This window comes from Protopterus annectens, chromosome 10.part0 (genome assembly GCF_019279795.1).
Source record: "Protopterus annectens isolate FY-2018-M chromosome 10.part0, PAN1.0, whole genome shotgun sequence".
NCBI classification, from domain to species: Eukaryota; Metazoa; Chordata; order Ceratodontiformes; family Protopteridae; genus Protopterus; species Protopterus annectens.
The window spans coordinates 1,361,079,251-1,361,097,480 of record NC_056744.1 but is presented as its reverse complement, the minus strand read 5'-3'; the positions used below and the strand labels follow the sequence as shown (position 1 = coordinate 1,361,097,480).

Genomic DNA, 18,230 nt, shown 5'->3' with positions numbered 1-18,230 from the left:
ACTGTAGTTTTGGTTTTCTGCATGAACTTTCTTGACAAAATACAAAATGATAACCATTTGACTGAAGAATGTAAAATCACAGCAATTAACAAGCATCTCACAATAGAAAAGGAGGTTATGGCACAGAGGAAAGGAGGCCATAATAGGATCCAGCCAAATGGGGTCCAGTTAGTGGCCCTGGCACTGGTGGAGCCGTGTAGGGAGGGAGAGGAGTGATGGGGTCTGGTCCACTTGATTTTCCCAATGGGAGGAGTTGGAAGGTAGTGGGAATTCTGTACATGATAAAGTACAATTTCCCCAGTGGAGACTGGGGAAACCACTTCCTCTGCTTGAGGAGAGGGAAGGAGTTAGGCTGCTTGCTGTGAATGACCTTTACAGAAGTGAAGGACAACAGTGTGGATTTACCATTGTGCATCCATAGGAGAAATGTAGGGCTAAATAGGAAAACCCTTGAACTACTCCTAATGGCTGTCTAAATGATAGAGCCTCTTAAATCAACTCAGGCCCCAGTGATGGATAACACATGAAGCAATTGGCTTTGGTGGCGGGGGGGGGGTGGAATGATGACAGATGGGGAGCTAGAGCAACGAGAGTAAAATAATAATTAGGCTGACTCAGCATTTTCTAGAGTAAACAAAACAACACATTTACAAGATCTACTGATATCCAAGCAAATTGTACCATGTAGAAAGGCATGATAGGTTACTTTGAAGTGAGATGCATATATATATATATATATATATATATATATATATATATATATATATATATATATCTAGGACTTTTGATCAAAACGGCCAGGCATACTTACGTGAAGAAACACTTTCGCGTAAGTATGCCTGTTGCGGAGGTCGTACTACGGTACAGATAAGGGAAAATTCCCTTTTCCCCACTGTAGTGCGATCTTGGAGGGAGAATATTAAAATGTTAATTTTTTTTTTTTTTTTGTGTGTAACACACTTTAACGAAAGCGTTTTTTCAATGAAAGCTCTTTCGTTAAAGTGTGTTCGGTGGGAATGGATTCAGACTTTTCTTATCCCCCCAAAAGCCCATTTGACATCTCCAATACTCGCCCCGCATCTCACATATCCATAGTTCAAGTGTTAAAGTTCCTATCCAAGGCAAAGAACACAGCTTCCATGGGATCTGAAAGTATCCCAGGCTGTATTCTGCAACATCTCCAGCAAGAACTAGCATTGCCATTGAGCACCCTAGTCAACCATAGCCTAAGTGCAGGCTTCATTCCAGTAGAGTGGAGAACTGCCATTACCATCCCTTTGCACAAAGGTGGTGCCACTACTGTCCCTCAAAACTGTCACCTCATTAGCTTGACAAGTCTGATCTTTAAGGCCATAGAGCATATTATTATGGATCTCATAAACAAGGCAATCTGCAAGCACTTGACCCCACCCAGTTTGGATTCGTCAAGAGAAGATCTTGCCTGTTGAACCTGGTTGACTTTTTTGAGACTGTCACCAAGGCACTGGATGAGAGAAAGTCAGTACATACAACCTACCTTGACTTGGCCAAAGCCTTTGACATAATCCCCCACTCGGGCATCATCGAAAAGCTAACACAACTTGGCATAAATCCCTATCTCATCAGGTGGGTGGCCAACTGGCTCACTGATAGGACCCACAAGGTCAAAATAGGTGCCATCAGCTCTGACAGCAGACCTGTCACTAGTGGTGTTCCCCAGGGATCTGTCCTGGGACCCCTATTGTTTGGCATCTACTTCTCAGAGGTCCTGACAAAGCCAAAAGGCCTGTGGCTGGCAAAGTCTGTGGATGACTGTAAGTTGGGTGCTATCATTGACTCCCCAGATGATGTTAACATACTTCAAGAGGGTCTCACAGTAACAAATGACCAGTACCAAAGTCATGATCTTAAGTTAAATGCAAAAAAATGTATTACCATACCATTCAGCAAAAACACGGCCCCTACTGATTACCACATTTGCGGCAACCCCCTAAGCACACAACCTGTGGTGAGAGATCTGAGTACACAATTAGAAAACAATCTCACATTTGACCATCATGTAGCAGCAGTGGTCAGTAAAGCCTTTTACTTGGTTCATCTCATAAGTAAAGGGATTGCATCCAGAAAAAAGAGGTTATTACCTCTCTGTACTCCTCCCTCATTAGGCCATTAATTGAGTACAATGCCCCGTTTGGTGTGTATCTCTCCAAACACCTGCACCAACTGGAAAGGCCACAGAAATACCTCACAAAGAGAATCCATGGCCTCCAACACCTTTCTTATGTGGACAGGCTCAAATCACTATCACTCTACTCTGTATCGTACAGATTGTTTAAGGTGATGTGTGTCTCACCTACAAGGCAATTTCAGACCCTGGTCTGCTAGAGATGCTCCATATCCATAAGTCTAACTCCTTGTGTAATACCTGATCAAAAGGCTTAAATCTAATATGTGACATTAACAAAACCTGCTGGAGAGACAGGCTTGTCTCGCAGAGGCTGTCCCATCTCTGGAATAGACTCCCCATACATTTCAAACAAAGTATGTCGCTGACCCTCTTCAAGCGCAACCTTGATGAATGGATGGGTAACCACAAATTTGTCTGCAAGACTAGCTAATATTGTGAAACAGGAACAATGAAGATATAGATGAAACAAACAAATCCACTTCAAAGAAACCAGAGTTTATTGCTGCAAAGCTTTCGGGTTAGAACACCCTTCCTCAAGCACTGAGGAAGAGTGTTCTAACCCGAAAGCTTTGCAGCAATAAACTCTGGTTTCTTTGACGTGGTTTTGTTTGTTTAACCACAAATTTGTCCCAGGGGTTCCACCTGTGTCCCTCATTGACAGGGGTGACAGGTGCTGATTGGGATTTCTTTTTGGGGAATAAACTCTTGGCTAGGCTTGTAAGGGCCCCAGAGCCATTAGCCTGGTAATCTCTTATGATCCTATAAACCACCATACAATGATTTTATACATAGGTTCATGAACATAGGATACAACTAACATTTTATTTCTTCTGTTAGGGTACCATAAACAAAGATGTGATTTATTGTTCCAAGTCCACTACAGTCCAAAAAAATGTTATATTTGTTGCATCTTTTGACAGTAACAGATTTAGGATCAAGCAGGTTATTAACAAATATGGGGGTCTAATGAGAGATTCAAAAAAACTTATGCTGACAGCAAGTCTTTTAGAATCAGGCCCGAGTGTAAGCCTGTTTATAGACAGGCCTTACACCAATATATGCGGCTTACACTGAGAGCAAGTCTTTTGGAATGTGGCCTTATGTCTGCAGGACTGGATAATAATAAGAAATGCTAAAAGAAGGGAAGAACAAATCCAGATTCATTATAAAATGAAATAATGATAGAAGATAACACTTGTAAGTTTTCGTGCTGAAACCATTTAAATATGGAAATATTCCATACAGTGTTTTTCTCTGAGACATTGGCTTATTTCAAATCTTCAGCATGTCAGTAAATAAAGCAAACATCACAGTATATGAGCTACACATAAATGAATGCCAACAGCTTTGCTGTTACGGTGATATGACTCAGTGACAATGAGTTATACCATGTATCCCTATATAACCACTGCTGTAGAATGTTTTCCATTAATACATAGCAATCATGGCAGAAGTAGTTACATTCAGAAATGCAGGTGATGTACGGCAATGTCACTCATTTGTAATTGTTTACTCTTTCAGGACTTCATTTCTAAAATTATGGTGAACCTGCTAATAAATATCTACTTTTAATTTCTTAATGTGATGCTTTTCATTAAATAATATCAGTGTAATGTTAATGACTTATTTGTCTGCATTTTAGGTGTTCAAAAGACATCAGGGGAGTATTGGCATGTCATGGACCTGCTTGTATATGTAAAAAGGATCCAGACACAGGGCTGCCAGATGAAGACTGTATGTTTGTACCTGACAAAGTGCAAAGTGCAACATCATCTGTGATGTATCTTCAAGGACTATCTTCTGTAAGTATTAAAACTCAGTTCTATAAAACATTCATTGTTACAGCAGTAGAATTATATCTAAAAGCATGAATCATATGATCTAGGAGAAATTTCTTACAATTTAATCACCACTCAACAAGTCAAAACATTCGGTAGGAAAAGTGATCTGCCAATGTTAAGAAGAATCCATTAGATTCTTGTAAAAGACGAAAAAATGCACAAACCACAAAGAAAATCATTGCACAAGCAGTATGCAGGCAATAAAAGGCAGTGAGTCCTTAAATAATCCAAAGCATGTTTTTAAATCAAGCCAACACATCCAATTCAGTACAAGGATGCTTTCGTTATTCAAACAAACAAGTAGGTATAAACTCTTTTGTTCCAGAAATTAAAGCAGGAACTTCATCAGATACAAGGAAAGTAAGGAAATTAACTGTTTTAAATAGGAAGTCTTACATGATATCACTTTCTGGATTAATGAAAACCACTCCCAAGTCTGAAACACTACACATGAATGTGTCAGCACAAAACAGTATAAATATCAAAATATAGAAATATAAAAATACATATAAAAACTGAATGTGCAAATGTCAACACCCTAACTATATATTATAAACACAAGAATAAATATGTAAATATGTGTATATATAAAAATGCTTTTAAGATGCTTTTAAAAGAATATATATATATATATATATATATATATATATATATATATATATATGTGTGTGTGTGTGTTTGTGTGTATGTATATGAAAACATGTAAATAAAATATGCATACAGTTAAAAATCCATTAGGAACAAACAAATAAGTTTCATGTACATATACATACAACAGGTATGAAAGCCATTTATAAAAAACATTTTTGTACCAAATCTATATCTAAAGGGAATGTTTCACCTATCAAGAGCCCTCAATTTCAGCAGACCGCTTATGGAAAGGCTGTCATTTAAGCCTGGACAGTGGGTGGCATCAAGTCGTAGTTGCTAAAGCAACTGCTGCCACCTATTATGTCTTTTTTGGACTTCAACTACTACAAATTTGAACTGGTGATTGTTGTACTCACTAATGTGTCTACCAAGTGCATTCACTTCACTAGCATCCCTTATATTCCTAAGGTCTTGCTGATCCTATTTTTAAGCTTTCGTTCCATCTCCCCCACGTAAAAACACGGGCAAAAGGAACAAATAGCACAACAGGCTACTCTTTCAGTTGAACAACTACACCTCTTGGGTATTTTTATTTTCATTCTATTAATTTCACATTCACTGACTTCCAAAATGAAAGGGCAAAATTTACATGCCCCACACTTAATCATCTGACCCTTCCTATAGATTCCATCATTATTACGTTCAAAATTGTTCTTCTGGTTAGGGCCCTTGTTGAAAACACACAAAGTTTTTCTCCTAAAATTTAAAAAAAATTCTGTCACTACTCAACAAATTCCAGTTCTTACACAGAATATCTTTAATGGTATATGCATCATTTGAGAAGACAGTTGAAAAACCCGTGTAGTAATTAGTTACTTTGGACCCAGAGGCATGATGCCCCCTATATGTTTCCTGGTTATGGACAATTGTTTGGTCATTCACAACAGTATCCGTTACTGTTTCAGTTATATTCAACACAGTCAAATCGGGATAGTCAGTATTAGGGGTGCCCAAAATTGGTGCAAAATACCCACATTGTCTTTTCTCACTAACCTCCTTCATAATGTTATCAATTAAACTGGGGGGGGGTAACCTCTTCTCAAGAACATTTCCTTCAAGTTAAGGCATTCCCTAATAAAACCTGTCCAAGCTGTCACCATGCATGCTGCACGCACAAATTGTCCCTTAATAACTGCATGTTTTTGAGTGAATGGGTGGCAGCTGTCGAAATGCAGAAAACTATTGGAATAGGTTTCTTTTCTGAAAATTTCAGCCACAAATCTCTGTTGTTCCAGATTATTCTTTAACAGAACATCAAGATAGGAAATTTAACATGCATTAACATTATATGTGAACCTCAAAAAAGAGGTTGAGTTGTTAATATAGTTAATGAATTCAACAATTTGGTCTCTAGGGCCTTCCTATAAAATAAGCATATCATCCAAATACCTCATGTAAGTATTACAGAATCGGAAATATGTTGATTGTTTCAAAGTAAATTTTTTCCCATTCCAACATGATGATATTGGTGTACAGCCCGCCACATGCTGAACCCATAGCAATCCCTTGTGTTTGTAAATAATACTGATTATCGAACAAGATAAAGCTGCTTCTCAGCACCATATCCTTGGGTATTCCCTTAGAAAACAAATAATCACAAAATCATTCCTCCCCAACGGAATGTGGGATGACAGAATATAAATCTACTACATCAATTGTAGTAAATAGAAAGCTGGGCCTAAAATAAGTGTTATTGATTTTCCTTAAGAAGTCCTAGGAATCAATACATAGGTGGGGTTCATCCAAAACTAACTTCTTCAGTTCAGTATCCAGAAATTTAGCTAAGGGGTGTGTGACTGATCCCCAGGCATCAACAATGGGATGCATGGGTGGTTGTTGAATGTTTTTATGGAGTTTTGGCAAACCAAAAATTGTGGGTGTAATTGGAAATTCCATTGTCAGTGTAGTTCGTGTGTTGAAATGAGGCCATCAATAAATAAGTCCTGGATGTACCCCCTTATTCTGTTATATGTGCCATTTAACACATTTAAGGAACTTTTACAGTAAGTATCTGTGTCCAAGATAGATTTCATTTTGTTGATATACTCATCAGTTCTCATAATGACAACCCCACCCCACTTATCTGGTTTCATTATTCTAATGACATATAGTTGTTTCAAACAATTAAGCTCATCTCCGTCTTCTTTGGTTAAATTACTACTGAAACTATTGTTTCTAAACCTGCTAGCCAGATTTCTAATATCAATTTCACAAATTCTCTCAAAAGATGCTAAAATAGGATGGGTGGGTAGATTGTATGAACTGGATGCCATGAGGGGTTGACATACCTGTTCTACCCCTTGAAACAAAACCTGTAAATTCTATTTCCTCACAGAAAGTTTTAAATCAACCAGTGTATTCACAGTGTTTAAGTATTGACTAGGAACAAACATAAAACCTTTTGCCAAGAGGTCACAAGTAGTTACATTCAAGGAAATGTCAGTGTAATTGTAAACTTTAAAGTCTCCAGTACTGTTGAAGTCAATATGTAAAGTTGGGGAACTTTCCCCTCGAACAATGTCAGGTATAGACGGTGATGAAATATCAGTCTCTGTTGTCTCCTCCCCTTCCATGGATGGTAGCTGCTTTATCTGTTCACTCGGCCATTGCCTCTCTGTGCAGGGGCTTGAAAGTGATTGTTCTGAAAGTTCGTACCCCCCGCTGATTCATGAAGCATTCTGACCGTCTCAGCTGGGGACAGTGTTCTTCCCCTAAAAAATGTTCATCCTTTGAATCAATTTCAATGTCCATGTTAGTTGCAACTTTGATGTGGGGGTTTCTTTAGATGCCATTCTTGTGAGGGGGTGGGGGTGGGTAAGCCACATGGTTAGCATAGTCCCGCTCATCTCTGATAAGCTTTTTAATTTTTCTGTTTTTGATAACAGTCATTTGTTCATCAATAGAACTGAAAATCTTGTTGTAGTCAAACCTGTTAGTGCTGAACCCAGGGTCATTAGTGATAACTTCATCTAAAGTCTTTACTTCCTGACTCAGTTCAACAATGTTCATTTCATTATGTTTTACCACCATTTCCATGTATTCTAAACCCATGCAGCTTGCATGGTGACAACTTGGACAGGTTTTATTAGGGAATGCCTTAACTTGAAGGAAATGTCCTTGAGAAGAGGTTACCCTATAAGTTGTCTAGTCCAGATACATATTTGCTGTATCCAGGACTGTTTGTAAGCTTTTGAACCCCCAAGCCTTTCTGTGTTGGAGGGAAGCCTTCTAGCTTAATTTTGTTTCTTAGAACTAGCCAGTTTTCTAGTTTCAGCACCCAAATCTGTTTGTTTGACCTCAGCACTTGTTCAGAACTCATTGTAAGCACTAAATAAGCTACAAATTACTAGAGCACTCAACTTTCCTCAATTGTCTAGAGAAAAACAATTTTTAGTACTTAATAAATAAGCACCTATCCAGGCATGTCTAAGGGTCAGCTCCCGGTGTTTTCTCCTGTCTACCTGATGAATCTAGGCATCTCGGGGCAATGCAGCAATTGCCTCATGTACACAGACAACCCTCTCCTCCTACCACCCAACACTACAATCTGTGAGAGATGCACTTATATAACCAAACTGGAAGCAAAGCTCTCTTCACCCAAGACTGGACCAGACAGTCAAGAGGAGAAGGTAAGCACTTGCACCACACCACACTCATCACATAGTCCGTAAAAACCTACACCACCAAAACACACACATGGAAACACAAAACACACACCTACATTTGTGGAGGCTCTCAAAAAAAATCTACCCAATCAACAGGGACCTCCAAAGCAGAAACACAAGCAACCTCCACCCCCCCCAACACAACCCAAATGACACATAGCCCACAAACTCAGTGTGCCACTCAACCACAGCCCATAAGGCATAACAACGTACCCATCACTCTAGTCATAGGTGACTCTATAGTCAGGCACACTGATGTTTCACTCACCATGCTAAACAAGGTGAAAGTTACTGTCAGCTGCCTGTCAGGTGCCAGGATCCACCACATAATGCATGCACACAGGTCACTCCACAGCAAGTACAAATATCACTCTGTCATTGTCCATGTTGGTGTGAATGACCTGAGACGTACCTCCCTGGACTACATGAAAAGAGACATGGAGGAGCTTTCTGATCTTGTAATCCAAGCAGGTATGACCCTAGCCTGACATGGAGGAGCTTTCTGATCTTGTAGCCCAGGCAGGTATGACCCTAGCCCTGAGTAGCATTCTGCCATCACCCAGAATGATACCACAGTACAAGGACAAAATGATTGACTTCAACAATTGGCTAAACTTCTGGTGTCATTATAAGGGGATCCAGTATCTGTCTGCCTGGGATGACATGATCGACAAACCACAATGCTTTGCCAGAGATGGCCTGCACCTGTCACCCTTGGGATTCCGGATACTGGCTAAGGCTCTTGCCACCCCTATAGTGCATTTTTTTTAGGCAAGATTCAAATGACAAATTCACCACCATAACAGGTACAAGCAAGCAAAATCTGAGGGTAATGCTACTTAATGCTAGAAGTCTAAACCTCAAAATGCACTCACTCGAGGCACTCTTTAAAATGGAGAACATTGACATCTGTGCAGTGACAGAGACCTGGTTCAAGGCTCCAGAGAGCACCCCTGCATTACCAGGCTATAATTCGTACCACACCTTTCGGCCACCTAACCTGGACCGAAACACTAAAGACAGAGGCGTGTCCATATTCATTAAGGATCTCCACACCTCCAGGCTAGTTGTTCAGCATAATGCATCTGAGATTATCCAAGTGCAACTAATTCTGGGCAAGACCGCAATGCAAATTGTAGCTTGCTACAGATCTACCACCATGCCCCAGGATTCCCACTCCTCATTCCTTGATACACTGGAAAATATTAGGGTACAACCTAACACCCTAATAATGGGCGATTTCAACTACCCCACCATTAACTGGGAAAACTACTCATGTACCAGCTCTTGGTGCTCAACATTTTCTAGAATTCATAAATTCCATTGTCTTGGATCAACTTATCCACACCCCCACCAGGAGCAACAATATCCTAGACCTGGTCATTACCAACATGAGCAACCGGTGTTCCACACCAGAGGTCAATTCCTTGTTGGTCAGATCCGACCACAAGCAAATCACCCTAGACATCCACATCCCACCTCCATCCCCCATTAGGGAAACCACTGTAAAACATTTATCCAAAGCTAACTTCACGCTTCTTAAGGCAGAAGTGGCAAACTTCACGACACTCATGCTGATGGACAATAGAGATACAACTGCTGAATCCTATACAATTGCACTTTATAAGCACTTACACGAGTGCATGGATCGTGCAATCCCTAACAGAACCAAGATGCTATCCTCCAAAAAAAAGGAAGCCAATCTGGTGGTCCCCTGCTATAAACAAACTCTACAACAGAAGAAAGAAACTGTTGCAAAAAAGAGTAAAATCCCATGACTGGAGGAACTCTGTGGTCAGCCTCAGTAAAAAGCTGAGATCCCTAATAAAATCCTCCAAAGCTAGTTATGAAAACAAAATCGCCACTGATTCTAAAGACAACCACAAAGCATTCTATAGCTATGTCAAGATTCTCAATGGCAACACTCAGATCTGCTCTGAGTTAGAGCACAATGGCACTAAATATACAGAACCAACTGATATTGCCAACATCCTGGCAGATAGGTTCAGTGCTAACTTTACCCCTCTCTCATCCCCTAAAGGGCCCATCTCTAAACCAGAAGAATGCAAAATACCTGTAATCATGGCTGCACAGGTAAAAAACACACTCTCTGAAGTCAAGAACACAGCATCCATGGGACGTGGCTGCATTCTACATGAACTACAGAATGAACTGGCACCCCACCTAAGTACCATGTTCAATTATAGCCTCACTTCAGGCTTTGTGTCCACTGAATGGTGCACAGCAATGGTTATCCCACTCCACAAAGGGGGAGCCACCACGGACCCTGGGAACTACCGTCCCATTAGCCTGATGAGTTCAGGTTTGTAAAAGGCAGATCATGTCTCCTAAACCTAATAGACTTCTTTGAAGTGGTCACCAAAGCCGTAGATGAGGGTAAGGTGGTACACACAGCCTATCTAGATCTTGCTAAAGCTTTCAACACTATCTCCCACTCTAGAATTATAGATAAACTCACTAAACTAGGTATAGATCCCTATGTCACAAGATGGGTTGCCAACTGGCTCACTGACAGAACCTACACTGTGAAAGTAGCAGACTATAAATCCAACTTCAGACCAGTGACAAGTGCAGTACCACAGGGTTCAGTCCTAGGTCCTCTCCTGTTTGGTATTTACTTGTCTGAAGTACAGGCTAACACAGAAGGTCTTTGGCTAACAAAGCTCGCAGATGACTGCAAACTAGGAGCCATAATCAAAACTCCAAACGATGTGGACATCCTACAAAAGGGCCTAATTGAGACAGATGCCTGGTGTCAAAGCCATGGCCTCAAGCTCAATGCCAAAAAGTGCTTTGTCATCCCTTTTGGTAAAAACTCTGTACCTATGAACTACCACATAGGCAGTAGTCTACTTAACACCAAAAGTGTGATAAGAGACCTTGGGACACAGGTGGACAGTAGTCTCTCCTTTGATAATCACATCGCCACAGTAGTTAGGAAATCCTTCTACGTGGCACACCTCATCACAAAAGGTTTCTCATCCAGGAAAAAAGAGGTCATTGTTCCCCTCTACTCATCACTCATTAGGCCCATTATAGAGTACAACGCCCCTTTTGGTATGTACCTCACAAGACATCTACAACAACTGGAAAAGCCACAGAAATACCTTATGAAGAGGATTACTGGCCTCAAACAGATGCCCTACGCAGACTGTCTCAAAAAACTCCAGCTTTACTCTGTCACATATTGCCTACTCAGAGGCAACCTCTGCCTAACATTCAAAGCTATGTCAAACCCAGAGCTGTTGGACATGCTCCACGTAAAAAAATCCAAATCCCTCCGAGCTACACGGTCTAGGGACCTAAACCTTGTCACCACAATAAACAGAACATGCTGGAGGGATAGATTCTTGTCCCAGAGACTTCCCATACTCTGGAACAAACTACCTATCTATATCAAACAAAGCTCCTCATTAGCACTCTTCAAGAAAAATCTTGATGATTGGATGGGAGATAGGAAATTCACCCCAGGGATCACTTCTGTGGCTCTGCTTGACAGGGGCACAGGAAAATAATTTTCTTGGGTGGCAAAAGCCAGGTACTGTTTGGCTAGGCTTATATAGGCACTAGGGCCAATAGCCTAGTACCTACCTATGAACCTATGAACACCCCAGTTTAAAATCTTAGGAGAAAAACCTGTGTGTGTTTTCAAGAAGAGCCCTAACCTGAAGAACATTTTCGAACGTAATAAAGATGGAATCTATAGGAAGGGTCAGATGTTTAAGTGTTGCCCTTTCATTTTGGAAGTCAGTGAATGTGAAATTAATAGAACAAAAATAAAAATACCTGAGAGGTGTAGTTGTTCAACTGAAAGAGTAGTCTATTGTGCTATATGTTCGTTTTGCCTGTGTTTTTATGTGGGGAAGATGGAACATAAGCTTAAAAATAGGATCAGCAAGCACCATAGGAATATAAGGGATGCTAGTGAATTGAATGCGCTTGCTAGACACATTAGTGAGTACAACAATCACCAGTTCAAATTTGTAGCACTTGAAGTCCAAAAAAGACATAATGGGGGGGGGGGGGCAACCTGGCCATATCTACTCAAAAAAGCTGAGTTGCTTTAGCAACTACGACCTGATGCCACCCACTAGCCAGGCTTAAATAACAGCCTTTCCATAAGCAGTCTGCTTAAATTGAGGGCTCTTGATAGGTGAAACATTCCCTTTAGATATGGATTTGGTACAAAAATGCTTTTTATAAATGGCCTTCATACCTGTTGTATGCATATGTACATGAAATTTATTCATTTGTTCCTAATGGATTTTTAACTGTATGCATATTTTATTTATATGTTTTCATATATTTATATATATATATATATATATATATATATATATATATATATATATATATATATATATATTCTTTTTAAAAGCATCTTAAAAGCTTTTTTATATATACACATATTTACATATTTATTCTTGTGTTTATAATATATAGTTAGGGTGTTGACATTTTCATAATCAGTTTTATATGTATTTTTATATTTCTCTATTTTGATATTTATACTGTTTTGTGCTGACACATTCATGTGTAGTGTTTCAGACTTGGCAGTAGTTTTCATTAATCCAGGAAGTGATATCATGTAAGACTTCCTATTTAAAACAGTTCATTTCCTTACTTTCCTTGTATCTGATAAAGTTACTGCTTTCATTTTTGAAACAAAAGTGCTTATGCCTACTTGTTTGTTTGAATAAAGAAAGCATCTTTGTACTGAATTGAACATGTTGGCTTGATTTAAAGCACACATTGGATTATTTCAGGGCTCACTAATCCATTAGATTCATTCACAAACATTCAGACTTTATATTCTAAATAGTCATTTTAAATGTATTTTTTTCATGTACAGAAAGTGATGTAGATAAATTGACAGTCACCACTAACTGGCATACCTTGACCATTAAGGAATCAACTAAGTTAACGAAGTTCAAATATAAACATCAAAATTGTCTTTTCTTTTCATACTAACATTGGAAAACCTAAAGAGGTTTGCTAGTAATAAAAGGTAATCTTTTCCCCGATGATCAGCAATTGTTGGTTACAATTCCACCAGTGAAAACAGCTACTTTATGCATGTGAAATGAGTCTAGGTGGTTAGTTTTATCACAGTAAGAGTGGCTCTCATTGATGGAAAATTCCATATGCAGGATGGGAAAGATTATAAGTTACTTAGCTAATTAGAAAGAAGTTGCTTGGGGTTTACTCACTGGCTGGCAAACCAGGAAGTGACCATTCAGGGTTGTAATGATTGAGAAGAAAAAAAACAAGTCTCTCCCAAATAATACCAGAAACCCTCTCTGTCTCACTTCTCCTAACTTAACAGTATTGAGCTCTTCCTTGTTCCAGCCCCCATCCATAAAACACCTGAGTAAAAAAAAAAAGAAAAAAAATGCTGTCATCTAAGAAATAAAAAGTGGGGGAATGCACACAGCCTTGGGGAGAGGTCCACCATGAATGTCTCCTAATCACAGTAGGAGAAATCACCAAAGACTAAAACTACACCAAGTAATTTCATCGACTGAATGATGTTGAGCAGACTAAATAGAAAAACATTAGACTGTTAGTTCAATTTCTAAATACAACAACAGGTCACAGAAGAGATAATTACTTTTCATGGAAATGGATACCTGTCCTTCCATGATGTATCTGTTCATATAGTATAGCCCTTTAGAGGAAGCTTTCCAGTTATTTTCTTTATCAGAGTGAGCCCTACTGACAAGACTGTAAGTATTTTTCTTTTTTGGTGTAATCATTATTTATATTCATGAATTTTATAATTGAGTGTTGAGATTGGAAAATGGTTAACCATAAAATTGTTCAAGCTTCTTAGGAGAGTTGGAATAGGAATGAAAATTGCAATGAAATTTTCCAGGCATATGAAAAGATATCCAGGGATATTCTTGCCCTTTTCATAGATCAGTGGCACTAGTCTTGACTGGTCACTTTTCTGATCTGCCAGCCAGTTAGTAAACCACAGGGAACATATTCTTGACTGACTTGATAAGACACAAGTATCACTTCTTGACTTATGGGATTTGCCATAGTTACCACCTGTACCTGAGCAAATATATTTAAAAGAAGTTTGTAATGTGGCATTTGAATTTTTGTGAGTGATTATGTTCGAGTTTGTGTAATATTGGATGAAAATGTTTTTCTTTCCAAACATGTTACCTGTTGAATGATGACAGCTAAGGTGTATGATTTACATTTTTTTTAACTTTAGTGAAATTACGTTAACCAGAATGTGTCTGCATGGCCCCTAGTTTCCTATACAGTTACTGGAAGACACTGTCATTATAATAGCATTATGGAGAGTATTTGTAAATCTGTGTCTAGAACAGAGTTATTGAAAACTATTACATTTTCTGTATCAAATTACCACAATATCCATATGGACTCAAACTACTCATTTTAAGGGGCAACATTTGTTTGAGTCTTGAAAAATGTCTACCTTTTAAATGTTAAAACGAGGCCACAAATTTGCATTGCATTTTTTTAGTGTTTTTACAGGCTTAAAGTGCTACTTTTTAAGAGGGTGGAGTTTCATAATTAAATAAGTTGTTTTAACTAATAACTGATAATTATATTTGCTAAAAATAAGCAATAATAATCTGGCTTTTTAATACATAGATTATTTAAATTTAAAATGTGTCAAATACTTAAAAATGTAGATACTTTTGCAGTTGATATTAGATTACCTATTTAACAGACCTCACTTCCCATTTAACTCCATGCCCTAAGAAAGCTTGACAAGTTGCAAATGCAGTTTGATTCAGTGTATAAATATCTGTGAAATGATATGTTGCTGGATGCAGGCTTGTCTGTATTTTTTCTGTAGTACTGCTATACCATTTCTAATATTGCTTTACATCACAATGTACTACCTTATGAGGAAAGAGAGGATATGTTAATGGTGATATTAAGCATGAAATAAGCACATTTCCAGATGTTTATCAATGGATGTGTGTATTTTATGCCATGTAGAGTGTTATTTCATTATTTAACCAAGTATGTCTAACTGGACATAGCTTATATGCAGTGGCAATATGGAATGAAAAACCTGACAAATATTAGCAATGCTGTTGAACCACTATAAAAGCAGAAACTTGTTAAAGAAACTGGTCCAGTTTTACTATGGCAATACACTATGAAAGGACAATGCGATTCTTATTTTCCTCATGATAATATCATCATTTAGCCATGAGGGCACAGCGCAAGTGATCACACTAAAGTTACCCACACTGAGCAGAATATGAATTAATCATAACACTGTAATGCTGTATTGCTCTCATACAATTGCATTTTTACATACAAAATGTTTTACCTTTTTTAAACAACACTTTTGTGTAATCCATGTTCCTTGATCATTTTATGTATTCTGGTATGAATCAGATGGATAGAGTTAAGATATACTGTGCATGCACATGCTAATGAATATGGTTATGCATGTGCAGTATATTACTTGCCTTCTGTGTCTGTCACTGCAGCATTGGTATCAGCAAGTGAAGAGAAGCAGTTGTTTTGATGTTTAACAGCTTTATCGTCAGGTATGAGTGTTATTGCATGTGAATTTAAATGTGGGGGGCAGACATAACTCTTATTATTGAAAATACCCTATTAAGGATAACTATAAGAGTTTTTATTACTTCTGACATAATGGCATCTCAGTACAGATATATTCCGAGAATTTACTGCATTCCTCATTTTGAAAATAAATCATATATACCCAAACCTAACGGAAATCAATTATAATACAGTATGACTGAATGCCACTATTAAATGTTTGTAAAACCCTGCATTTTGCACTTTTGCAAATTACCTAACACTGCCATTCTATCCATAAAGATTTAAATGCAGTTTAATACTGAAGTTGACTCCACTGCATTGCCACAATGTGTGTGTGTGTGTTTGTGTGTATGTATATAAATATATGTAAATAAATAAGGTAACCTGGTCACCAACACGATAAACAACCTTGAAATTAGACAGTATGATGACCCAGAAGGTAAAACAATAAAGCATAGAACCGAAGCTGTCACAGGAAACAGAAGTTTAATCCACAAGCCACAAACAGTTCACATAAACGCCTCCAAATACACAGTACGTTTTCGTTTCTCCTACTTCATCAGATGTGGGCTGCTTCCAATGCTAACACCTTTTATAGAGCACATTGTTTCAATTAACAAATCAGCTTTGCTAAGCAATCAACTTGTAATTGAGAAAAAGTGAAAAAATGAAAAAAGTGCTTTTGTGCTTTTAACCTGATGTTAACATTTTATGTTTTATATGATGGATTAAACTTCTGTTTCCTGTGACAGCTTCGGTTCTATGCTTTACTGTTTTACCTTCTGGGTCATCATACTGTCTAATATATATATATATATATATATATATATATATATATATTTATATATATATATATATATATATATTTTTTTTTTTTCCCCTCCAGAAAAGGGAACTTTTTTCCAGACACACAGACAAGCTCTCACCCACTGGTACTGACTGTGGCAATGCAGTGGAGTCAACTTCAGCATTGCACTGCATTTAAATCTTTATGGGTAGAATGGCGGTGTTATATATGTGTGTGTGTGTATATATATATATATATATATATATATATATATATATATATATATATACACAATATATATATATATATATATATATATATATATATATATATATATATATATATATATGTGTGTGTGTGTGTGTGTGTGTGTGTGTGTTATATATATGTCTCTGTCACAGTACCAAAAGTTCAAATCAGCGAAAAGCAGTCCAAGTAGACAACAAAACTGAAAAAACATACAACCGAACGTTTGCTATCCGGAAGTTTAAAATATCGAAACAGCAACTAATTCAACATAAAACAAAAATACAGCTTCTCCTACACTTCTGGACAGGGTCAAGTCCCCCTGCACCCTCCACACACCATGTAAATTATATTCCAACTCCAAGATATCACTACAGTGAGGAAAAGGGTATATTTCCCAATCTTCACCGTACTACAATCTCAAATTCAGAAGCTCTGAGTGCTGTGAAACACACGCAGCCACTGTTTCGATAGTTTAAACTTCAGAAAAGTAAACATTCAGTTTTATGCAGTTTCAGTATTGTCATCTCACTGGACTGAGTTTCGCTGAATTGAACTTTCAGTAATGTAACAGATTCATATATATATATATATATATATATATATATATATATATATATATATATATATATATATATATATATATACTGCTAACTATAATAATAATTATAGTGATTATATATATATATTATTATATATATAATTATAGGGAGGGTGGCCTAATGGTTGAGGTGTTTGCCTTACAAACACAAGGTGAAGAGTTTGAGTCTCACAAGGGATAATTGTCCAGGCTTAAAATGGCTCACAAGGGCACTTGGCCTAGTACTAATCTAAGAATAATATATAATATTATAATAATACTGCTAACACCAACCATATAGTTAAGAAGGACCAACAGAGGCTTCACCTCCTAAGAAAGCTAAAGGCCAGGCTCCCACTGTCTGCTTTTACCACTTTTTACAGGGGAGCTATCGATTGCATCTTCACTAGCAACTTCATAGCATGGTTCGGCAACTACACAGCTGCTGAGAAGAAGAAACTGCAGAGGGTGGTGAGGGTGGCTGAGAAAATCTTGGGCAGAAACTTCCTGTGTGGTCCTAAATGACAATAAAGTTTCTTTGAATCTATAATCAAATAACATTTAGTTTACATGTATATGTAGTGAGCAAGAGGTAGGGAGCTGCAAATGCAAAAATGTGGTAGGCCTTTCAGGAAGTGTAGGCACTCTGAAAACAAGTAGGTGGACTATAGCAGAAGTAAGTATGGGAAACCAGTGCCTTTTG

The 18,230-nt window shown here is 38.0% G+C and overlaps 1 pseudogene; it reads left to right on the top strand.

Annotated features, from left to right (window-relative positions):
* Nucleotides 1-18,230, top strand: part of LOC122814278 — a 519,638-nt pseudogene that overhangs the window by 107,843 nt on the left and 393,565 nt on the right.